Source organism: Pipistrellus kuhlii, unplaced genomic scaffold, assembly GCF_014108245.1.
Source record: "Pipistrellus kuhlii isolate mPipKuh1 unplaced genomic scaffold, mPipKuh1.p scaffold_m20_p_6, whole genome shotgun sequence".
In the NCBI taxonomy this organism is placed as follows: domain Eukaryota; kingdom Metazoa; phylum Chordata; class Mammalia; order Chiroptera; family Vespertilionidae; genus Pipistrellus; species Pipistrellus kuhlii.
The window spans coordinates 39848455-39875124 of NW_023425562.1; the positions used below are offsets into that span (position 1 = coordinate 39848455).

Here is a 26670-nt window from a genome sequence, read left to right on the forward strand (position 1 = left end):
ATATGGTCTTTTTTCCCCCTTCATTTTTTAGGCAAAGATTACTCTGGAATTTTTAAGAGTATCTGTTTTTCTGTTTGCACTTTTAAAAATATAGGCCATCTCTTTATAGGATTACCATCTGTGTCGTGATACCGAAGTATATGTTCTGAATTCGTTTTACTACTTTTCTAATTGTAAAAACTTAAGTTTACATGTATACTTGAAAATATGTATGAATTTATAAGTGAAGAGGTTTTAGGCATGAATATTTTATACATATGGGCAGAACATCTTTAAGAAATTTCCCCCCCCCAAAAAAAAGAAATTTCCCAATCTCTTTTTAAAAAATGATTGGACATAGTCATTCCTGTCATTGTAACACCTAATAAATTAAAAGACAGCATCAAACTACTTACCTTTAACAACTAAAACAGCTTTTTCATTGCCATTTTTACAAGTGAGGAAACTGGCTCTCAAAAAGAAAAATTTGCCCAATGGAGTTAAAAATAATTTGTCCCTAGGAAATCGCATACCTGGAATCTGAGCCTGGCTGCTGACACCAAAGTTCACCTCTTCTCCTACAATAAACTGCCCTGCTGGTTCATCTCAAATTAGTGGTTCCCAAATTTTCTGGACTTAGCACCCCTTTATCTTCTTAAAATTGAATGTGAACCACAAGAAGCTTTGTCTATGTGGGTGATGCTACTAAAATTTACCCTCTTAGAAATTAAAACTGAGAAGATTTAAAAACACTTAATTTTTAATTTATTTTTAAATGACAATATATGCATTCATGTTAACATAAATAATATTTTCATGAAAAATAAATACAATTTCCAAACAATAAAAACTCACTGAGAGAAGTGGCACTGCTGTAGATTACTGGCTGACTTAAGATAGTGGACTCTCACATCTGCATCTGTATCTGATCTGCTCCAGTATGTTGTTTTAGTTCAAGTGTAAGAAGAAAATCGAGCCTCCTACAGACACAGAGCTGGAAGAGGGAGGAGCGTTTCATATAATCTTTCCACGTAACTGTGGATATTCTGTGATACTACACCAAAAATTAACAAGTGATAGTTTCTTAACTTAGTTGCATTGCAAAATCTGAAACCACATCAAGAATTTTACTCAGAGGATCATCCTTGTTCTACAGATATACAAAAAGACACAGCTTACGCTTACCAGGGGATATTTTCCCAATGATTTTTAAAGAGTGGAAGGGGAGAAAAGAGAGGGGGAGGGAGGACAGGGGAAAACATCGATGTGAGAGAGACACATTGACTGATTGTCTCCCACATGGACCTCGACAGGGGATAGAAAAGGAGTCTGCAACCCAGGTATGTGCCCTTGACCAAAGTCAAACCCGAGACCTTACTGTCCATGGGCCAACACTCTACCATTGAGTCACACCAGCCAGGGCAGACAGACCTTGTTCTTTAAATAAAACAGTTCACTCCTGTCAAAATATTAACTCAAGATCCAATTCCAAGAAATCATCAACAATGAATTTGTAAGGAACCTGACAAAATTATAATGAAGCTAACTTTGGCACATAAATAATGAAAGAAGTAAAAAACTCAAAGGACAAATGAGGGAGAATAAGATACACAAGACATTAAAACACACTGTAATAGCTTAAAATTAAAGGGGGAAACAAAGACTAGAAAGTCAAGAAATAGACCAAGACACAAATCAAGAGTATGTGACTATAAGGACATGCTAGATGACTGGAGGGGGGAAAATATTACAATAAAAATCTTGCACTGCAAGAAGTCCTTCTATGCATTACATAAAACCTCGAATCCACAAAAGAGAAGATTGACAAATCTAATAAAGCTTAATTTATAAATTTTTAGATTGCCAAAAAGTGGCAGAAAACGAAGATAAACTGGAGAAAAACTGCAAACACATTATGACAAAAGATAAATTTCTGTAATACAGACTGTACTCTCAGAAATGAATAAGAGAAAAACACGCAATTCTGTCAGCAAATGGGCAAAATGTCCAAATGAACAGTTCACACAAAAAGAATGACAGAAGGAAAGGAAGGAAGACAGGCTTTAAGAAAGCAAGCAAAACTAAAGCAAGCAAGAGACGGGTGAAATAATTTAAGTGACCAATCAACACCCTAGAAGATTTTCAGTTTATTAATCAAAAAGAAGCCAAAGAAATTTGGGGTGATGGAACTGTCCTAAATCATGGTGACATGACTGAATGCACTTGTATAAACAGCAGACAGTACATTACAGAGTGAGTCTCACTGTATGCAAATTGTATCTCAACTCTAAAAATTCACTGAAAAGGAAATTCAAAACAAAACAATATCTTTCATCTGTGAGTCTGAGAAGTTCAATCACTAACAATGCTGGCAAGGGTACGGGAAACTGGGCACTCATAACTTACTGTTGAAGTATAAATGGTATAATCTGTGGAGGATTATCTGAAATACTTATCAAATTTTTAAATTCACATATGCTTTAACCAAGTGATTGTTATTAGGAATTTGCCTTTTATATATATATTCATGCCAAAACAAGGACATATGGAAAACAATGTAATATAGCATTGATATTTTTTCTCAAACACTAATAATACTTGATCAAGTACCTAGTACTGGTCCATTGTTGGCCTATTAGATGCTAGGCTTTATTTTAAGCCATCAGAATAAGTGTGTCTTACTTAATTCTTATAACCCTGTAAATTCGGTATTATGCACACAGAAGTATAACACAGCAGGAGTGCTTATCTGGAATCAGAATGCATAAATTCACATACATATTGGCTCCACCATTAAACCACCCTCTTAGAAATAACAGTATCAATCACTTGAGTCAGTTGTGCAGGTTAAATATATTCATATATGTGATGCCTTTAAAAAATATCTAGCACTTATGAGGCTATGTGGGTGCTTGAGGCTAATAGTAGCAATAACAATAGTAATGTTCCCAATGCATAGATGGGGAAGTTGAGGCAGAGATTAAGGCTCTTGCCTAAAATCACACAACTGATTCTATAGAATGAGCCCATTTAATCACTACACAGACTTCTACTGCCTAATTCATTTTGGTAAAAATGCAGACTTAAATATCTTCCAAGAAACAATAATAATACACATCAAAAATCAGTAGATTAGTATAATAAATTATAATCTATCAATACAATGAAATACTATACAGATAAAGAAAGAGGTCCAAGTCACATTGTTGGAAAAAAGCAAGCTACAAAACAAAATGCAAGAATGACCTCATTTGTGTATACATCTAGATGCCTAAATATGTAGAGTAAATGCCTAAAAGGTGATTATCTCTAGGAACAGGATAAGGGATGCGGAGGCCCCCAGTAGTCCATATTTTCTATATTAGATCTTTCTGTAACCACTGGGCAGGTGTTATTTTAATACAGAAAAACCACCCTATCCATACTTACAAAAGAAAAGAGGCAGTGCATGTAGAATGTGTGTCTGTTTCAGCCACCTGGAATCATGAAAAGCAGGTCTCTGATGCCGTTGAGGTCAAAGATCTCAACAACTTTCTTTAATCTTTACTGCTAAAAGTTCCCAACTGTACCTGGTTCTTCCTACCTTCTAATCTGTGACACAGTCTCCCCCACACACACACCTGCCTCCCTCCACGGACCTCACACTCATATTTCAGTCTCTGTCTTCCCTCTTCTCGACTTAGACTCTTCTGGCAGCTCTGCACCTATGGACACCAGGAATGAACATCTTACCCAGCCAACACCCTGGCACCTGAGGTCACCCCGTACAACAAGCAGTTATCAGCCACTACGATTCTGTAATTCTGTAACTTTACGAAACGAAAGCCGACCTCTTCGCCTCCTTTGCCTGCCTGATTTCATCACTCCAAGTCACATCCTGGTCCTAATAAAACGCTGCACTCCCTTGAAAGGTATTAAGGAGAAAGCTGCAAACCACAGGATGAAAAAGCAAGTCCTTAGGTGCCAGTACTCACTATAAGCAAACACTGACACAGGACTATGAAAAGGGCTGTAAAATAAATACTTAGGATGCTACCATCATTGAGATGCCCAACTCACACCAGAAGGAGGGGAGGTTCCTGTCACCCCGTTACTACTTCGTTACTAACAACACTGCCACCACCACCCAGTCAAAGGTTACTATGTGCATACGAAGAGATGTACATGAATCTTCTGGAATTCTCCCAAGTACTCTATTCGGAACATGCTATCTTTTTATCTCCATTTTAGAGAAGAGCAAACGAAACCTTAGGAGGTTCATAGACATAGTGCTGACCCCTCAGAACATGATCAGTAACCACCACTTTAACTGAGTGTGTGAACACATCATGGGGCACAGGGACAAAGTCCAGTGCGCCTGAGCACAGTTCTGCAGCCACATGACCTGGGCTCAGACCACAGTCACTACTGCCTAAGGACCTGGGGCATCCATGTCTCAGTTTCCTCATCTGAAAATGGAAAAGTACACACCCAGAGGATCCATGTCTGGCATGATGGAAGGGGCTGAAAAATCCTCTCTGCAAAACACAGCTCTGAAGTGGGGCTACCTGTCCAAAGTAACCACTTCAGTACTTCAGAGACAAATAGCACCAACCAAGAAACTTACTCCCGAAAACCACTCAACTTTGGACTTCATTAAGACAGTGTTCAAATGTCCAAATTCTTGTGCTCAAAAACTCATTGTTGAGAGAAAGACTAGCCACAGACTGGGAGGAAATATTTGCATTTCACATATCTGATACAGAATTTGTAAAGGGAGGTGGGGGGGTAATACACACACACACTCTGAGTGGTCAGATTATTATGATCTCTGAACATATAATAATCTGGCCACTCAGTGTATATCCTATATAAAGACTAATATGCAAACTGTCCATTTTTCTTTGTCCAAATATCAGGAAGGCTGGCCAATCACCCAAGTCCCCTCCCCCTAGCCAGGCTGTATGGACCCCACCCATGCACAAATTCATGCACCACGCCTCTAATATATACATATATATGCACACACACACACACACACACACACACACTCACACACACTGAATGGCCAGATTATTATGCATTCAGAGATCATAATAATCTGGTGTGTGTGTGTGTACATGTGTATACGTATATGTATATGTATATGGCCCAGTGCATGCATTCATGCACCAGTGGGGTCCCTTGGCCTGCACTGCAAGATTGGGCCGAAAGCAGCTCTCTGACATCCCCTGAGGGGTCCTGGATTGCACGAGGGCGCAGGCCTGGCTGACAAATGCACGACTGGGGCTGGGGAGAGATGTGGGAGGTTGGCCAGCAGGGGAGGTACTGTGGGAGGGGACCAGGGAGTATCCGTCCCATTTCATTCAGTCCCAATCAGCCAGACCCCAGCAGCAAGCTAACCTATCCATCAGAGTGCCTGTCCCCTGGTGGTCAGTGCATAGGGACTGGTTGGCCAATTGACTGTCTGCCCCCTGGTGGTCTGTGCACGTCATAGGGACTGGTCAATTGTTTGCTTCCTGATAGTCAGTGCATGTCATAGCAAGCGGTTGAGCAGCCTGGCATAGTACGCTTTGATTGGTTGAATGGCTGACCAGTCCACTGGACACTTAGCATATTGGGCTTTTATTATATAGGGCATATATATTTACATATATTTATATGAAAGCTATATAACAAAATTTCTTAAATGGGCAAATGACTGAAATAGACCTTTTAGCCAAGAAGACATGTAAATGACTAAGAACCTCAGGAAAAAGTGCTAACAGTTCTGGTCACTGAGAAACTGTAACTAAAAGCCATAATGCAATACCACTACACACCCACTAGAATGACAAGCCCTCCAGTTTGTATGAATGTAGAAAAACTGGAACCCTCATACACTGCTAGTGGGAATGTAAAATGGGTTGGCTTTTAAACAACGTTTTTCTTTTTTTTCCTTTTTATTACTGTAGGAAAAATAATTCAAATGCATGGCTAAATATACAGAACAAAAAAGGTTTATGACATGGCAGGTATATTCTAGAAATCACTCCACAACAGTTCCACAGATCATCTTTCTTTTCTCTGTAGCTGTATAGTACAGTGGTCGGCAAACTGCAGCTCACGAGCCACATGTGGCTCTTTGGCCCCTTGAGGTGGCTCTTCCACAAAATACCACAATAGGCCTGGGCAAGTCTATTTTGAAGAAGTGGCGTTAGAAGAAGTTTAAGTTTTAAAAATTTGGCTCTCAAAAGAAATTTCAATCGTTGTACTGTTGATATTTGGCTCTGTTGACTAATGAGTTTGCCTACCACTGGTATAAAGTGTAGGATTTGTATCCTGACTTTCTTTCTTTTTGTAATACCTTGAACAGAAATTTCTCAGTTTACTTTAGTCAAGTTTATCAGTTTTCTTTCATTGTTTGCCCTTCTATTATCTTTTTTTTTTTAAATATATTTTATTGATTTTTTACAGAGAGGAAGAGAGAGAGGGACAGAGAGTTAGAAACATCTATCAGCTGCCTCTTGCACACCCCCCACTGGGAATGTGCCCGCAACCAAGGTACATGCCCTTGACCGGAATCTAACCTGGGACCTTTCAGTCCACAGGCTAACGCTCTATCCACTGTGCCAAACCGGTTTCAGCCCTTCTATTATCTTAAGAAATCCCCTGACACTTGGCAGCTTTAAATTCTCCTGTGTTTCCTATAAAAGTACCAAAGTTGTATTTTTCAAATGTAAGTTCCTGATTAATCTAGTATTGATATGTGTGAGACAGGGAATAATGTGCATTTTTTCACATAAGTAACCAACTAGCTCAACACATTCCCAGAAAAATACCAACCCTCATAAGAATCAAATTAAAATAGTAATGATTTTACACAAGTCAAATAAGCAAAAGATTTATCTAAATAATGATATCCTTTACATGAAAATGTCTTAGCATAGTTATAAAAATAAAACTTGGATATATGCAAATCTTAAAAATATGCATACTCTGTGACCCAATAATGCTATTTTTATAAATCTTAAAGAATATAAAACCAAAGCATAATGTCACCCACATTAGTATATATAATAAATAAATTTAGGTCTTAAATATCAGAAGCATTCTAAGTTTCAATAGCATGAAAACTGTAAATAAAATCCACACGCCTACACAATGGGACTTGAGGGAACCACTAAAATTGATATTTATACAAAGTTATAAATAATGTGGGGAAAAGTTCTTATTATTGTTCATTTGTTACGTGCAAAAACACAGGAAACAAAATCATATGTAAAGCATGGTCTTGATTATGTAGAAAGAATAGGGAGGAAAACCAGACCACTAAGAAATACAGCAGAACTGTCAACTGGACCGCAGAAGACTTTGTAAATACTTTTTCCAGTACTTTATTTTGACGTCCACACTGCAAATCCAGCATCAATTCTCAGTCCTAATCTTAGGTGCTCTCTCAGCAGCATTTGACACAGTTGATCAAGCCTCAGATTGCCTCCAATCTCTAATTTTAGAGCTCCCTAACACTCAACTTTGGTCATTTCTTCTTCATTTACACTCATGTCCTTAGCAACTTCACTCATTCTCATGTCCTAAATAATATTGCTGTGTCATCTACTCTCGAATTTCCTTTTTTTATTTTTATGTCTTATTAATTTTTAGAGAGCAAAGAAGGGGTAGGGAGAGAAAGAAACATCCTTGAGGGAAAAACCTCAACATCTATTGGCTGCCTTCTGCACACCCCCTGCTGGGGATCGAGCCTGCTACCTGGGCATGTGCCCTGACCAGGAATTGAATCAGTGACCTCTAAATGCACAGGTCAAAGTTCAACCACTGAGCCACACTAGTCATGCCTGAATTTCTATCTCTTTAACCAGTGATCAACTCCCTTTTTTAAAATATATATATTTCTACTGATTTCAGAGAGGAAGGGAAACGAAGAGATAGAAACATCAATGATGAGAATCATTGATTAGCTGTATCCTTTACGCCCCTACTGAGGATCAAGTCCACAACCCAGGCATGTGCCCTTGACTGGAATTGAATCCGAACCTTTCAGTCCACAGGCCGACACTCTATCCACTGAGCCAAATCAGCTAGGGCCACTCTGCTGTCTTAAAGATACCTGAGATATAACGAGTTCATAATGAAGCTCTGGATCATTCCCATTCTTCCCCACCTCTCCTCTCCTTGCAGCCTTTCCCACTTTCATTTGTGGTTACTCCATTCTCCCAACGGCTCAGAGCAAAGGATTTGGATCATCCATGGCTTCTCTCTTTCTCTCACATCCCACATCCCAATATCAGCTATCTTCAAAACAGATGCAGAATCCAATCACTTTCCACCATGTTGTTGGTCCAAGCTACTGTCCTGTTACCAGCATTATTGCAGAGTGGCCTTCTAGGTATTTTCCTTGCTTTCCCCTTTGTCCCCTAGGTTCTTTTCTCAACAGGTATTGGTGCTCAGGGAGGTGGCATAAAGGCTCATGCCCTGGCTAAGGACAGTATCCTGAACAAAGTCCTTTATCTCAGGCCCAGAGTCTCCTGGCAGCAACCATGTAACCATGTCAAGCTAACTTGTTAATTTGCACATAGCATTAAAATCTCTGTCTCTTTACATTCTTGAGAACTACATGCAAATAAAAGTAACCGAAACAGAATAAATGCAATATAATTGCTTTGCCTTCTTTTAGGGTCTCTAGATCTTACCACAATAAGCTTCATTTTTAAAAAGCAACAGGAATACCTGTATGGCTAACAAAGGTAGATAAAGAAATTTAAAGATAACCAAGTTAAGAAAAGTAGACTTGTCCTGGTGTGGCTCAGCTGGTTGGAGCATTGTCCCATACACCCAAAAGGTCACAGGTTCACTTCCCAGTCGGGGCACATACCCAGGTTGCGGGCTCAATCCCCAGTAGGGGTGTATATGGGAGGCAACCAATCAATGTTTCCCTGTCATATTGATGTTTCTCTTTTCTCCCTCTCCCTAAAATTAAATAAATAAATAAATAAATAAATAAATAAATAAATACATATCCTCTGGTGAGGATTTAAAAAAAAAAAAAGTGGACTTAAAGTTGTCCACTTTATTTTTTAATATATTTTATTGATTTTTTTTTACAGAGAGGAAAGGAGAGGGATAGAGAGCTAGAAACATCAACAAGAGAGAAACATCGACTAGCTGCCTCCTGCACACACCCCCCTGGGGATGTGCCCGCAACCCACACACATGCCCTTGACCGGAATCGAACCTGGGACCTTTCAGTCCGCAGGCCAATGCTCTATTCACTGAGCCAAACTGGTTTCGGCAAGTTGTCTACTTTTAATTTAAAATTTAATAAACTAAGAATAAATTTATAATTACAGCAAAAGCTTTAATAAAAATGTTCAAGTGATTTACTCCTACTTTGTAGAATACTTACATAAAAACATGAAGTATCACTAAGTTCTCTGTGTGACACTGGGTGAATCTCCCAGAGACTCAGTTTCCCATATAACACATTGATCTCTACAACCTATCCAGCCCCAAGATTATCTGATTGAATGAAAATAAAACTATGCAGATACTCAGACACTAAACCTGCAGAGAACTTTTATGTGAGCATTTCAAAACAGCTTTCCCTTTAACTGTGTTCAATCCACAGCTAGTCAACTAAATATGAAACAACAGTTCATAGATTCAATCATTTAAAATATTAATGGAGCTGGCTTATAAGAATTAGTTAATGAAATAAACTCATTTCTTAATTCTCCAATTCAGATTTAAACATGTTGGATTTAAAAAGAAGTATACTTTTGTAACAAATCCTCAGTCTTTATATATGTGCATATTAAATTTTAATGTACATATTTTTATACCTTTCTAGGCACTCACCAATGTTTCAGCTAAAAACATAGCAAATACCCTAAGCAATTTCAGCACGTAGACTGCCCTTGAGAAAGAATGGCCTCACTGTTTAACTACTGAGCAGGTAAACCCTTTCAGAATTTATAACAAACAAGAGGCGGGTGCACGAAATTCATGCTTGGGGCGGGGTGTGGGGGGTGTCCCCAGCCCAGCCTGCACCCTCTCCAATCCAGGTCCCCTAGGGGGATGTCTGCCTGCCTCTCACAATCCAGGACTACTGGCTCCTAACCGCGCACTCACCTGCCTGCCTGCCCCTCTACCTGTCTGCCTGATCACCCCTAACTGCCTCAGCCCACACCTGGGACCCAGGATTCCCTCCCTCTGACCAGCTGCAGGATCCAGGACTTGGGCCAGCTTAGCCTGAGTTGGCCACAGCCACAGGGGACTGTGAGTGGGCAGCTTTGTCTGGGCTGCAATCACAGGAGCCTGGGCTGCAATCACAGGAGCCTGGGCTGCAATCACAGGAGCCTGGGCTGCAATCACAGGAGCCTGGGACCGAGGGGCAGGTGGCTTGTCCCTCTTCTGGGCTGCAGGCACAGGCACAGCCACTGGCACCTGGGACTGCAGGGCAGGCAGACTGCCCCTCTCCCAGACCACAGCCCCAGCTGGGATGAGCGGCTTGTCCCTCCCATTCCTCTCTGGCCAGCTCATTTGTGCCTGGCTGGCCTCCATTCCTCTTCCCAGTGTTGAGTGTCTGAGTAGTTCTGACATGAGAGCCTGAGGGTGTGATAACCATTTGCATATTAGACAAAGTTCTTACACTACTTTTCATTCTTCAAAATTTAAAGTTATATTCCTTTACACACAAAATCTTTTAAATATATTGAACTACTAAAGCAAAAACTTTTAACTCCTAAAGGCATTGTGCACATAAAAATAAATGTAAAGTGCCTTGGCCAGTGTGGCTCAGTCGGTTGAGCATAATCCCATGCACCCAAAGGATGCTGGTTCAGTTCCCAGTCAGGTGACATGTGCTGGTTGTGGACTTGATTCCCAGTAGAGGGCATGCAGGAGGCAGTTTATCAATGTTTCACCCTCACATTGATGTTCCCCCGCCCCCTCTCTCTCTCTCTAAAAAAATAAATCAATTAAAAATCTTTTTTAAAGTATTTAAAAATATAAGTACTAAAAGTGACACAACTGTTTTGAATGCTCTCAGCTTTTAGATCTCAACACAAAGTCTCCAATTTAAATAACAATTTATCAATTACTCAAATGCTTTTGCATAGAATACATGAGTTTTTCATTCAGAGTGCATTAGAGAATATGAACTTTCGGTTAATATCATCTTTCCCCATTTTCTGCAAGTACAATGAAATTAAGAATAACAGATTTGGGATTCAAAAAGTAATACACATAAGATTTACTAAATATATATTAAGAGCATACATAAACCTCATTTCTAATTTTTAGAGATAAAGGGGATCCAGGGGAGCAATAATTATTCAAATTAATACTATAGTCCTATTAAGCAAAAAATAATCTTACAGAATGGAAAACATTATGTGCATTGTAAACTGATAATTATCTAATGTAATAATTTATTGTAGGATCTGCACATGCGACCTCTTGATATTAAAATGATCCAACTTAAGCCTAATCAGTGTGGTTCAGTGGTTGAGTGTCGACCCATAAACAGGAAGGTCATGGCTCGATTCCCCGTCAGAGCACAAGGCCGGGGTTGTAAGCTTGATCCCCAGTAGGGGAGTGTGCCAGAGGCAGCCAACCAATGATGTTTCTCTCTCCCTCTCCCTTCCTCTCTCTGAAATCAATAAAAACAATTTTTAAAAAAATGATCCAACTTAAAATAATTTGCATTGCCCACTGTAGGAGAGCAGGCATTTCATATTTAAGTTACATGGAGCTCAGTGACAGAAATGTGCCTCCATGATGACACTAGCTGAACACACACTGAAAATCTTTATTTAAAGAGAAATTACGCTCTCGGAGAGAATTTATATAGCATTCTGCCATCACATGATTAAAAAAAAAAAAAAAAAAAAAACTATGTGAGGAGAAACCAAGATGGTGGCATAGGTAAACGCCTAACTGCAGCCTCGCACAACAATTTCAAAAAATACAACTAAAATACTAAATGGACATTATCCACAACTACAGGAAAGTTGACTGATTGGAAATTCTACAACTATATAATAGAAGGAAAGAGAAAACCAGAAGGAAAATCAGAGGAGCTGTAAAAGCCTAAGGTACGGAGACATGGTGCGCGCGCAGGGAGAAGAAGGAGTCAAAGAAGAGGGGGAGGCTAAGTGCCTGGCTGGCGTTCCCTAGCAGGAAGAAGATAAAAGTTCCAGACTGTGCTGAGCCCCAGTTCCTGGTCAGACCCTGGGGGCCCAGGCTCATAAGGAGGGAATCTGGGCTGTAAGGCGGAAATTCAGGGGAGTGGCGAAAGGCAGAGTCCTGGAGGCATGCACATTGCGCAAAGAGGACGGACTGTTGACTGTGCCGCTGGATTGCCCTAGCGGGAAGGAGACAAAAGCTCCAGACTACACTGAACCCCACTTCCCAATGCACTAAACCCCAGTTCCGGGCTCATTGGGGGAGAGACTTGACTGTTTGATAGTGGGCAAAACTCGAGGGCACCTTTCTTTCAGAGGTGCTTACAGTGAATTCCAAAGCAGGGAGTACCAAAGGCACTGAGGAACACTGAGACTCAGGAACCACACAGGGCAGGGCTGACAGAAAGCCAAGGCTGTAGGCTTCACTCTGAAACTACACCCTATTCAAGCTGAGCACAGAGGCTTTTGCAATTTTCCAAGTCTAGTCGAATAAGGCTATCTTCTGGCATAGACACAGCTGATCATTACAGCCAATTGGCCTGGAGGTCAATTCCTCCCAGTGATAACAACAACAATCAAGACTTAACTACAATAAGGCTGTACACACAGTCCACAAAGGGTTGTACCAAGAGTGTCCACCTCAGGTCACTGAGAGGCTGACCCACTGAACCATATAGGACAACTTAGCACACAAAGCCACCCTACCAATTCAGGGAAGCTGCGAAAATGCCAAGACAAGGAAATAGATGACAAACGAAAGAAATAGAGGACAAAAGTGACTGGATATAGAGTTCAAAACCACGGTTATAAGGTTTTTCAAGAATTTCCTAGAAAAGGCCGATAAAATAAACAAGACCTATGAGGATATGAAAAGGGATCAACTAGAAATAAAGAATACAATGTCTGAAATAAAAAAATATTATACCGAGTCCTAAAAACAGAGGTCGCAAGAATCAAGTCAAAGAATTGGAACATAAAGAGCCAGAAGACACTCCTCCGCAGAAGCAAGAAGACAAGAGAATCCAGAAAGTTGAAGATAATGTAAGAAACCTCTGGGACAACTTCAAGCGAACCAACATCAGAATTATGGGACTTCCTAGAAGAAGAGAGAGCAAGATACCAAAAACATATTGAAAAAAAAAAAAAAAAACTTCCCCAACCTGGTAAAAGAATTAGACTTACAAGTTCAGGAAGCGCACAGAACCCCAAACAAAAGAAATCCAAAGAGGACCACACCAAGACACATCATAATTAAAATTCCAAAAGCAAAAGACAAAGAGAGAATATTAAAAGCAGCAAGAAAAAAGCAGGTAGTTACTTATAAAGGCACACCCATACGATTATCAGCTGATTTCTCAACAGAAACCATGCAGGCCAGATGGGAATGGCAAGAAAAATTCAAGGTGATGAATAGCAAGAACCTACAGCCAAAAATCCTCTACCCAGCAAAACTATCACTCAGAATCGAAGGCCAGTTAAAGAGCTTCACAAATAAAAAAAAGCTAAAGGAGTTCATCACCGCCAAACCACAATTATATGAATTGCTGAAGGGAGTTCTTTAGGAAGAGGAAGAAAATAAAGATAAAAATTATGAACAACAAATACATAACTATCAACAAGTGAATCTAAAAACCAAGGGAATTAAAAAAATCTGATGAACAATATTAACTGGTGAATATAATATAATCAGAGTTATGGAAGGGGAGTGAACTGATGATTCTTGGGGAAAAGGGGAGTGGGGGATGTGAGAAGAGACTGAACATAAACTGTGCACCTATGGATGAGGACAATGGGGGGGGGGCAGAGGGTGGGGTGGGAACCTGGTGGAGAGGAGCAATGGAGGGGGGGGGGAAATGAGGATCATTTGTAATAATATGAACAATAAAGGTTTATTTAAAAAATAATAAATAAATAAAGAGAAATTATATGTGACTTCCCCCTAAAGTAAAAGGCTTTAATATTCACCAATGCTAGAAAAACAAACACAAACTATTAAAAAGAACGAAAAAAACTTTGGCAGAAACCGGGTTGGCTCAGTGGGTAGAGTCGGCCTGCGGACTGAAGGGTCCCAGGTTCGATTCCGGTCAAGGGCATGTACATTGGTTGCAGGCACATCCCCAGTAGGGGGTGTGCAAGAGGCAGCTGGTCGATGTTTCTCTCTCATCGATGTTTCTAACTCTCTGTCCCTCTCTCTTCCTCTCTGTAAAAAATCAATAAAATATATTTTAAAAAAAACAAAACTTTGCATGAGCTTATGAAACATATACTTCTATATCTTTAGTATCCCTCTTTCTCACCCCCCAAAAACACAAGGTCAATGAGAAATAAAAAGCAAACAACAACAGTGTTAACTGACTTAGAGAAATTGGAAAAAGCTGAAATTGAAGCCTACTGGAAGGGAAGGCAACAAAATACACACCTACAAAAAGTTATCGCAAACCTGAAACAAGAATCATATGGTATTTATTTGCAAAAGTGGAGAAGAGAACAGTTAAAACACAAGACCTCCTGAAGCCAAAATTAAAATTCAAAAGGAGAAAAATGGAGAATATTCACCACCCAAAAAAGAACAACAAAAAAGCTGATTCTTAAAAATTGAAGGGGAAAAATTAATACATCAATTCAAGAGGCCCAACATCCAACAAAGAGCTTCAGTCAGGCAGGGAAAAAATTCAAGGGGAAGCGTTATAAAAGAAATTTTAAACATCTTTCCAGAATCCAAAAATCCAAGTGTGGAGTCTAAGGATCCATGGACTGCTCAGTCTATCCAAAAAGAAAAAAATAACCATCAGGCACATTTTTGAGTTAAGGAGATAATACAAAGGTACTCTAAAGCATCCAGAAAGAGAAAAATATTACATACAAATGACTGGGATGTGTAATGCTGCTAAGATACAGCACTAGAAGCTGGCAGAGCAACGCCTTAAAAATCCCCAGAGAAATGGGCTTTCAACATGGCACACATTTAGTCAATCACTTCAGTGTGCTTCCACATCTCTCTGCATCCCAGCAGGGGCACGGCTGGCTCTAGACAATGGATTGTGGAGCAAATGTGACATGTGTCACTTCTGCGCCAAGTATTTCAGTGCCAGTCTGTTTGCTCTCCCTCTATCTGCTGTGGTAGCCCGAGCCATGGGTGATGGGAGGGGAACGCAGGTGACAGTAGGCTGGAACTCAAGGATGAAGCTAGAGTTAGGCCAGGCCCACAGCACAACACCAGGCCCATGTGGTACAAGCGAGAAACACACCTTTATTTGTTGCTGAGATTTCAGAGTTAGGCTGCTACCTACTCAAACGGTAACATAGAAAACTATACCCAACTGGACTATACATCAAATAGTTAGAACATGGACATTTTCTGACATGCCAGGTGTCAAACACACACACACGACCCCCTGCCCCATCACCTGTCTAGGAAGTCACTAGGAGGATGAGCTCCATCAAATCAGGGCAGTAAACATATAGCTCCGGTTTGATTCAGCCTGTTTGAGATAATGTTCCTGTCCTCTCTAGGTCTTCCCAATCAAACGCAGGTCACCCTGCAAAGGGCCAGATCAACTGTGACATCGTCCGTGAAGGGTTTCCTCCACAAACCCAAATTCCCTTGCTCCCAGGAGGAAATAAAACATCTTGCATCAATGGCCAGAAGAGGTGTCTACACCAGACTCCACTATGAAATCTGTAACGTGGTATGTGACTTTGGGAAGACTATGTAATCACTTACAGTCTCAATTTCCTCATCATCTAAGTAAGAAAGAAGCTAGTTTATAATAAACAAGTTCCTACTAATTTTACAATAAAATAATTTTGCAAGTGTGCCAAACCACTAAAATCCTAATGCAATTCTACATTTGATACATGCCTACATAAAAAAGCAATGCCAATAGACAAAAGTAGCTATTGCCAAAAAAATATTTACTTAAAAACTGAAATTAAGCTTGAATAACAAACACCTTCATTATTATAAACATCAAAGCAAAATTCATAAAAGGAAAATCATACAAAGTATGATTTAAAAGTGTGTTACTGTACTGCTCCTTCAACCATTCAGCGTGCTTCTGGAGTAGCCAGAGCAACAGCTACCACTACAAGTTCAACATAAGCAGCGACCTAAGAGGCTGTCTAGAACACTTGGTGAACACACCTTGTCTACATAGTTCTAAAGAATAACATTAAACTCTTAACATTTTTTATAAAAATTTTATCTAATACGAACTATATATCCCTCTGCCTTCAGAATAAAAGCTTTGAGTACAAATGTGTACACTGAATATACAATAATCTCAGACTGCTACCAAATTGATAGAGATAGATGCCTCTTCAGATAACCAAATTTACCTGTTGGCAAATTTCAGGATGGCACAGTGACACCTTCAGGGTTCAGTGATGTTCAGATTACTGCTTGTCATCTAGGTCTTCAGAGACCAGATCTTGTCTTCTTTCTTCTCCTCTTTCTTTCTTTATTCAATGGTCTGCTCCCAGGGACAAGGGGATAGCCACTGCTCCCCGAACATAGTCGCCGAGTGGATGCCCTTTTAATAATTTCAAGAAACAACTTTAGTATGTCAGCTGTTAAGAGTGATAAAGCAATACTAAAACAGCATGAATCGAGCAGGGGGCCTTGCAGAGGGCCATGGATAGTACCTTTTTTGTTCTCGATCCTCCACCACTGACCGCCATGACCCAGGGCCAAGGAACCCAGTGGTGGCTGACACTGTAAGCATTTGCCACCCTCACTTTTCTAATAGCTGGCACCATGAGTACTTATGTGGACTCCCACTCTCTCCTCTCCTATCGACATTTTTCTTGTCCCTTTGGACTCTCACCCTTTCCCACACACGGCTTCCTTAACAAGAAAAACCAGGTCTTACTTAGACGTTGCCAATAAACCAGAATACTCCTTTTTACCGATCACAGTGTATTTTAATCTAATTATTATTAGTAGTACTTGTTATAGGCCAGGCACTGAACTCACACATCTCCATGAATTGTCTCTTTAAAGTTCACACCAATGCTGAGAAAGGCAGTTGTACAGATAAAGCAAATAAGATTTCCTGTTTATTTTTAAAAACCCACCCTTATAAAGAACTTATAAAACTCAACACCAAAAAAATAAACAATCCCGTTTTAAAAATGGGCAAAGAACCTCAATAGACACTTCTCCAAAGAGGACATACAGATGACTAATAGACATATGAAAAGAGGCTCACCGTCACTAATCATCACAGCAATTCAAATTAAAACTACAATGACACCTGCCAAAATGTCTACCATCAATAGAGCAACAAACAAGTGTTGGCGAAGATGTGGAGAAAAGGGAATCCTTGTCCTTCGTTGGTAGGAATGCAGACTGGTGTAACCACTGTGGAAAACAGCATGGAGACACCTCAAAAAAATTAAAAATGGAACTATCTTATGTTCCAGTGAATCTACTTCTGGGAATATAACAAAAGAAGCCCAAAACACTGATTTAAAAAAATATACACACCCCTATGTCCATTGCAGCATTATTTACTAGTACAATAGCTAAGATCTGGAAACACCCAAATGTCTACCACTAGATAACTGGATAAAAAAAGCTGTGGTACATTTACACATATTACCAAACTATAAAAAAAAAAAAAAAAAAGAAGAAGAAGAAGAAGAAAATTTTATCCTTTATGACAACATGAGTGGACCTGGAAAGCATTATGCTAAGTGAAATACCAGTCAGAGAAAGGCAAGTACCATATGATTTCACTTATATGTGCAAACTAATGAACAAAATAAACAAACAAACAAAATAGAAACAGACTGCCGAAATCGGTTTGGCTCGGTGGATAGAGTGTCGACCCGCGGACTGAAAGGTCCTAGGTTCGATTCCGGTCAAGGACATGTACCTTGGTTGCGGGCACTTCCCCAGTGGGGGGGTGTAGGAGGCAGCTGATCAATGTTTCTCTCTCATCGATGTTTCTAGCTTTCTATCCCTCTCCCTTACTCTCTGTAAAAAATCTATAAAATGTACTTAAAAAAAATAAATAAAACAGACTTTAGAAAACAGACTGATAGCTATTAGAGGGCACTGGGGTTATGGAGCTGGGTGAAAAGGTGAAGGGATTAAGAAAAAAAAAAAAAAAAAAAACCTCATAGACACAGACAACAGTATGGTGATTACCAGAGGGAAAGGGAAGGTGGGGTAGAGGGATGTAGGAAAGGGTAAAGAGGAGGTAAATGGTGATGGAAGGAACCTTGATTTGGGTGGTTAACATAATACAATATACAGATGATTTAGTATAGAATTGTACACCCAAAACCTATATAATTTTATTAACCAATGTCACCCCAATAAAGTCAATTAAAAATAAATAAATAACTTGTGAATTCTGCAGAAGCCAAGAGAAATACTATAACCCATGACAACAAATAACGCTCATAACAACTGTTAAATGGATGACTATCCCCACATTAGCCCTATATAAGGAATAAACTTGGAGGGAACATAAGACGTGTTCAAGGTCACAAAGCTAGTAAGGTATACTTACTGAAGATCTAACACCTCTAAAGGTGCAATTTGAGAACTGAAATCTTAAATGACTTTACCTAGTATGTCTATTCTTGAAAGCATCAAGACTAGCAGCCCCTAAAAGAAATTGTTCCAACTAAGTAAAATTTGATGTTTGTGTGAATCATCAAAGAAGACCCCCAGTTTAAAGTGAAATGTATGTGCCCTAACCGGTTTGGCTCAGTGGATAGCATGTTGGCCTGAAGACACAAGGATCCCAGGTTTGATTCTGGTCAGGGGAATGTACCTTGGTTGTAGGCACATCCCCAGTAGGGGGTATGCAGGAGGCAGCTGATTGATGTTTCTCTCTCTCCTCCTTTCCTCTCTGTAAAAAAAAAAAAAAAAAAAAAAAGCAACAAAATATATTTTTAAAATAAATAAAATGTACACTCAGTTCGAAAGCATTCACTACTTATAAGCATAATAAATTGACCATAAAATATTAATGCCAATTTCACTATTGGTCCAACATAAATCATGTCCCACCGCTCTTCCCAGTTTACTACCTGGACAACTCTTTTGATCAATCTAGTCACACAAGAAACTTTGCTCTTTCTGTGACATTATGAATTCCTCCCCTGGAAAAGGAATAATTTTACAAAAGTACACAGGGACCACAGATGCACCCTTGCCAAAACTGGAGGAGGTGAGGCATGAGGTCAGAGGACCAAAACGGACAACCTTCACTTCCCATAACAGGCACAACAAACAGAAAACAGCAAGAAAGTGATCTTAGTTCTGGGTCATTTATATGTCTACCCTTCTGAAGTATTAAAATGGATGCATACACACCCACTAGTTATACTGGATTATAAATTTATACTGGATTATAAATAAAGATCATAATTCAACATAGTTTGTACCAACCCATTTCACATCACTTTGTATTTTTGAGAGAAGACAGTAACTGCCACAAACTCAGAAATGAACATAACATTTCCCTTTTTGCAGAGTATAGTAAGACTTTTCAATAAGATCGCACAATGACTTCCATGAGCAAAATAAAAGACACATACTATATTAGTAACGTGAAAGTTTCCTGACAACTGACCGCAATGGAGAAAACTACCAGTTATCTGTGAGGAGTGAGGTTGCATAACAAGACAGTCTTAAGGGACTTGCTTCTGTTCCCTAAAAAGAGGACCACTGAAAGGAACGAGTAGGAATCCAGTCCCTTCAGCCGCTTTTCCTCCCATGTCATAGCACAGCCCCGTTGGGCTGCAGCCCAAGACAATGGTACCAAACCCCTTCTCTGCCACCCCTGGCAAGGTGCTTGCTGCCTTGGGAGGGCGCCAGGTGACACCCAACAGAGTGTCCCTGGATCCTGCGGCAGTCATGTTTAAGGCCTTCCCATTAAAGATGGGGAAAGGGCCCAACCAGTGTGGCTCAGATGATTGAGCATCAACCCATGCACCAGAAGGTCACTGGTTCCATTCCAGGTCAGGACACATGCTTGGCTGCAGCTCAATCCCCAGAGGGGGCTGTTGCAGGAGGCAGCCAATTGATGTTGAAGTTTCTCTCTCATCAATGTTTCAATGTTTCTCTCTGTCTCTCTCCCTCTCCCTTCCTCTATCTCTAAAAAAAATCAACAAAAATAAAAAAATAAAAAAGAAGGGGAAAGGGACAGTATACTTCCCACCAACTCAGAAGATATTTAAGCACCATAATAAAGAGGGGGAAATGTTTCAGATATGCTGAAGGGAGTCCTAAAAAGGACAAATGTTCAGGTGAATAACATGGCTGATCCTCAACCAGACCCAACAGTGACAAGCAATGACCAAACCCTGGTAACTTCTAAGAATTCTTATCAGGTCCCGGATCTGAGAGCTGGCTTCCCTAAGGGCCATCAGGGATGGACAGGGCTGGAACCTAAGTGCTGAGGCCACACTTTCCCATCAGAGCCGGTGAAACTCTGAGCCTTACCACCTGCGAGCCAGGTGAGCAGCAAGCACTAGGGACAAATCAGGAGCCTGGGGCAAGTCGCATCAGGGGCTACGTTTTGGGGGTTTTACCTGTGAAACTAGGTCAACCACGCCATTCGTGTTTTCAAATAACGCTTGGCCCTCTCCGGCACTAACTAAGCCACTTAACATTCATTCATTAAGTAAGTGGAGCTGGCTTCATGCGATGGTATCTGGTGGATTAAGAAAAAAAAAAAAAAAAGAAAAAAAAAAGTGGAGAAACGCATGCCTCCTGAGAACACCCCAGTGATTTAACCTACAAGAAAAAAGCAGTTTACTTTTGTTTGATTACAAGTATGGTTTCCTTCCAGGGCACACGGCCCATCAGAAAGGTGTCCCGGAGCCCTTCCGTCCCGTTCTCGCTGTTGCTGGGATGTGCGGTGCCTGGTCCGGGGAAAGCGGTCCAGGGACTTGGGTGGCACCGAGTGCCAAGGTCCGGATTCCCCTCCCGGAAGCCTGAGCTCCGTCCATCCACCGCGTGTCCCCACCTGGCCCCGAGTTCCAGAGAGCGGGGACGGGGCCCCGAGTTCCACATCCCGGCGGCACGGGCACCTGCTCACACCCCGAGTTCGGTGCCCGGCCCCGCACTGAGGACGGTCCCCAGCCCCGCTCCGCACGGAGCCGCCGCCGCCGCGTCCCTCAAGTTGCCAACTCCCGAGGCGAACGGAATCGCGGCCTGCCCCGGGTCCCGGGGAGCTGCTGGATGGAACCCCGCAATCCACACGGCCCGGGGAGCGAACTCACCCTGCAGCACCCCCGGAGGACAGCCCCACCCCCGCCAGGGCCCCGCCGGCCCCGGCCCCGGCCCCGGCCCCGAGCCCAGGGGTCCCGGAGCCTCCGCGCAGGCCCGCCGCCCCAGGCCTCGCCGAGCCCGGCCTCTCCCGGCGGCTGCGCCCCACAAAGGCGGCGGCCGGCCCGGCGCGCGGCGGCCCCGGAGGCCGAGGGTCGGGCGGCGGCGGCGGCGGAAGCAGGCCTCGGCCCTCCCGCGGCTCCGGGACGCCGCTCCCCGCCCGCCGCCGGCCCGCCGAGGAGGCGCTGGGCCTCGCGCCGCCGGCACCCCGGCCCCGGCCGCCTCCCCGGCCCCGGCCCGGCCCCGCCGCCGCCGGAGGCAGCGTCCCGAGGCCACGGCCGGGCCCCGAGGAGGCAGCGCGCACACCGCCCGCCCGACCCCCGCAGACGCTCACCGGAGGCGGCCGCTCCGCTTCCTCGCCCAGCGCCGGCGCGACTGCCCCGCGGCCCTCCTCCCCCGGCTCCTCCTCCCGCCGCCGTCCTCCTTCTCTTCCTCCGCCCCCTCCCCTCCTCCTCCTCCCGGTCCTCCTCCTCCCGGCGGCCGCCCGCGCCCACTCCTCGGCCCGCGGCGTCCGGCGCGGGGGGCGGGGGCGCGCGGGGCGGGGCGGGGCCAGCAGGGGCTGGGGGGGCGCGGGGGCGGGACTCGCGGGAGGAGGGGACGAAGACGGGGACACGCGGGGACCAGGGAGGCCGGGAGCCGTCCCGCCTTTAGTGGGGTCCGAGCCTTGGCTGCCCCAGGCTCCCCCTGGAGGCAGCTCCCTTTCTGCTCCCCGAAATCCGCATCCCGAACGGTCCTCTCCGCCCCCGGCGCCTCTGGTTCGCTCACCTGGCGCGGGGACCCAGCCTGTCCGCGCGGGGAATGGGAGACCCGGGACCGCGGGGCCGCCGTGGGGAAGCCCTGGCCACGCCTCCTCTGCCTGAATCGTGAAATGTGCCTCCTCAGAGAGAACTTAGTCCTTGTTTCAAGCCATCTATATTTCAATACGTTTCCACTTAGTCCTTTTCAGTGGGGGTTTTCTACAAGGAAGACTTCGCTCTGGTTTGTGCCCCTGAACTCAAAGGTTACTCTGGAGCCGCTAACTGGACTCGTTTCTTTGGAAATTGGCTGAATGTACTAGTGGGCAGTGTATATGGTGTGGGCCAGGCTTTACATTAAGCTCTTTTGGTATATATCATCTCCTTTAATTTTAACCATAATCTATAAGGTCAGTCTGATCATCTCCTACATTACTGGTGAGGAAGCAGGCTCCCTGTATGTAAGTGTAAGCAATAAATAACTTCCCCCAAAGTCACCACTACCCTGGGGCAGAGCTGGAATTCACCCTTAGGTCTCTCTGACTCCAGAATATGAGCTCTGAACCACTAACTTAAAATAACATTGATAACAGTCTAATAATACAACATTTAGAGATACTAATGGCTACATATACTATGAAAATCTTCATCCTTGGCTGAAATCCAAATACTGTACTTATTGGCTGTGGACATGTTCTCCTGGCAGTCGACCAGTCCAACTCTTCCTTTTATCAACAACTCAATCTCCCTTTGGGGAAATCTTATCTTTTCTCTCACAGAGGAGACTCTCACCCGGGGAACTGACCCTGGAGTAAGAGCTCACAAACTTGGAGGGTTCATGGGAGAAGAAGGGGGACCAGGTCCATCCTAATGGGGTACCTGGACCAGTTTGTTCTTGGGTGCCAAGCCCCCAATTGCTTTCTGATAAGCTTCTGTTGTGTTCAAGATAATCGATTTCTGCCCTGGCTGGCATAGCTCTGTTGGAGTGTAAACCTATGAACCAGGAGGTCACGGTTTGATTTCTGGTCAGGGCATATGTCTGGGTTTCGGGCTTGATCCCCAGTTGGGGCATGCAGGAGTCAGCTGATCAATGATTCTCTCTTATTATTGATGTTTCTCTCTCTCCCTCTCTGAAATTAATAAAAACATATTTTTAAAAATATAATAAATTTCTGTTGTTTGCAACCACAAATGTTGTCTGATAGATACATTGGGGGAGAAAGATGGGAATGGTGAAGGGTCCTATTGAAAGTATCCTAACAGGGGCAGCGGAGCAGAGTTCACCTTCTTCCTCCTAAAGTCATAGCTTCTAGAGCCAGAAGGATCCTTATGGATCATCCTCCAACATCCTCATTTTAAAGAGGAGGAAACAGACTCAGAAATCACAGGACTGCCCAAAGTTGAAAGTAGCTGAGTCATCATGACTTGAACGTCTATCACCCAATTTCAAGTCTGGTTTTATTTCCAGAAGAGGAAAATAGAGAATAAAGAAGCTTAGACTTGAAAACATTGGGTGGACACAGGATGGAATACAATGGGCAGCCTTTCAACCTCACCTTGACATTCAAGTGTACTCTCAGAGCTAAAGCACCCTCTTAGCCCCCGGGGGAGGCTGCCCAAGGAAGCACAGTTCCAAGTTCTGGACTTCCCTGTCCCTGTCCCCTTGCCCTCCTGCCCGAGTGTCATGAGCATCTTCACCCAGTCAAATGTCCCTGTTTGGTACCAGTACTGAATTCAGGAGGGTCCCCTAGAACCTCCAAATGTGACCTTGCTTGTAAATGGGGTCCTTGCCTGTGTATTGTAGTTCAGTTAATAGGAGGGCATATTAGAGTAGGGCAAATCCTTAATCCAATATGATGGGTGTCTCAGACAAGAGACACAGAGACCGAATGCAGCTGAAGGCCACACTAGGAAATGCCCCGAAGGCAGACGATGGTGATTTGTCCACAAGCCAAGGATTTCTACCAACACCAGAAGCTAGGAAGAGGCCAGGAAGGATCCTCCCCGAGAGCCTTGAGAGAAAGCACAGCCCAGTTAACATCTTGACCTTGTACTGCTAGCCTCCAGAACCATGAGAGAATATATTTCTATTATGTTAAGCACCTGGTTTGTGGTGGCAGCCACAGGGAACTAATATAGTACTCCTAGGCCTGCCCACGCCTCCCATCCCCACCCCTATTCTCTGTAATGAAGTCACTGCAGTCTCCTCCCAATCAAAGCTTCTCTTGCAGCTCTGGCCAGCATGACTCAGTGGTTAGAGTGTCAGCCTGCGCACTGGAGGGTCACAGGTTAGATTCCTGGTCATGGAAATGTACCTGGGTTGCAGGTTCGATCCCACACCACGCAGGAGGCAAATGTATCTCTCTCACATCAATGTTTCCCTCCTTTTTTTCTCTCTCTCTCTCCCTTTACCCCTCCCTTCCACTCTCTCTATAATCAATGGAAAAAATATCCTCATTCCTTGGGTAAGGATTAAAAAAAATAAAAATAAAAAGGCTATTCTTGCAATTTCCCAATTACTAGTGTCACAATAGGTCCCAGTTTGTCCAGGTCAGAACCAGGTTATAATAAAGTCAGTGTTCACTCTACCTTCCACCTGAAGTGTAAAATAATGACTCAGTTACCTGGAATTTTTCTGTTTCCTTAAATGACACTTTGCTTCATGGCTGGGTAACTCCACCTCCAACTCATGCTTTTCTTGCTGCCTAGAATGTTCTTCCATCTCATATTAAAAAATCTTGCCCATCATCAGTCAAGGATCAGATCTGCCCCATTAGAAATACCACCTAGATCAAGCTCTTAGAGCACACACTTCATATTCCATTAGGATTGCAACCATAATTCTGCTCTTTTCTCCTTTGAATGCAGGTGTTTTGTTCATTCATCTTTGTATTATGCATAGCAGTGCCTTGAAAAAAGACTTTTCACACAATAGGGACTCAAGAAATGTTTGATGAATAAAGATGAATATTCCATTCCTCTCTCCATCTATTTGAGACTAGCCTGGAGATAAATGTGCTTTCAGAATGCTTTCAAAGATTCATTTTTAAGATATAGGAGTGGCTGGTTTGTCCTTTAGAAAGTGAAAAAAACCTTCCTTCCAGAGTATAATTATTAAGGGAAAATGTCTGTGTTGTTTCCATCAGCAGTTGGGTTCTGCTCGCTGGAAACCTACTGAGGGCAAAGGAGTGATGCCTTCATCCCAGAACAAGGGGCTCTGAGGATGTTTAAGGCCTGGTAGGTGTGTACCTGTTTATTTCCTCAGAAAGGTATCACTAGGGCAACTATTATTCCTACGCGATAAGAGTCTCTGGTACATTGAGCCCAGCTAAACATTATTTTCTGTTTCAGTTCAAAGGTTTTTATTTGTAGATAATTAAAAGAAATACCTCACTCCTGTCTGCCCTCTCTACTTCCGTGATCCAGGTCCCTCTGACCGCTGAGGAGTCTTTCACTTCTTCAAGTAACTGTTGATTTAGTGCAAAGCAAGCCAGCAAATACCCATTTTATTATGAGGAGGTAATGGCATGTGTTTGCTTATTCTGGAAACTTAGGAGGAGGTGTGTCCTACAACAGAGAATAATAGCACATAAAATTACCCCTATTCACCCAAAAATGGAAGAAAGTGCTGGAATTCTTCCCTCCAACAGGCAGAGGGCCAGAGTACTCTGGCCAGCTCAGGGTGGCCTCAAACTACCATCTCTTGCCAGCAAGACTGCTATCTGGATAGAATCCCATTTCGTCAAGTTCCTTTCTTTATGACAAGATGGAGTGCGTTGTCAGTATACTGAATTCAAAAGCTGGAACTCCATAGCAGGGTCAGCATTTACAGACAAAACAAATTTCCACCCATGTTTGGGATTCGAAAGCAACAGGAAGGCCTGGCAATCAGAAAGAAGAAGAAAGACTTTATCTCCTATGTCATTGAGTAAAACTGATTGGAGCTTGGAGCTGTGTTCCTTGAGACTTGGTGTTATTGAAGGTATTTGTAACCTCCCTAGAAGCAATAGCACTTGTAAATGTCATCAGTTGTTTATTGCCCTGTATTCCTATGTTACAATTATATTGTTATTTGATTCTCACATCATCTTTAACTTTCTTATATCTATGTTCCCCAGTATACTTATGCAATTCCATCCCAATGGTTTATTTGTAATTTAGGGTATCAACTCAATCTACAATGTTTCTAAGGACAAATGCAGTGTTAAAAATGGCCATTAGATTCCCAGATTAGCTCCTCTACCCCATTAAAAAAGCCGACGCTACAACTAAATTATATAACTACAATGGATATTAGGTCTTCCTAGTGATCCAATGAAGTACATGTCATGTGAAAGCTATCCTGGTGTATTAGTGGTTGGCTCTTGGGGAATGAGTAGCAATTGGCAACCAGGGGGTTCAACTAGAGCTATTAACATACCAGGTTTTCGCTTCCAAGAGG

General features: G+C 42.6%; 1 protein-coding gene across 6 annotated transcripts in view; it reads right to left on the reverse strand.

Moving 5' to 3' along the window:
• Window positions 1–22384, reverse strand: part of SOCS6 (suppressor of cytokine signaling 6) — a 28260-nt gene extending 5876 nt beyond the window's left edge. The window contains exons 1-3 of one of the 6 annotated variants that reach the window (XM_045574861.1): window positions 20697–20818; window positions 16482–16675; window positions 15551–15682 (exon numbers count right to left, since the gene is read on the reverse strand). The gene's annotated coding sequence lies outside the window, so the exon portion shown is untranslated. Of the gene's footprint in view, window positions 1–834; window positions 952–15550; window positions 15683–16481; window positions 16676–16787; window positions 17424–20696; window positions 20819–21829; window positions 21941–22260 lie in introns of those variants that run through there. The other 5 variants (XM_036417703.2, XM_045574859.1, XM_036417701.2 and 2 more) reach the window with 5 other exon arrangements.
• Between the last annotated feature and the right edge of the window lie 4286 nt (window positions 22385–26670).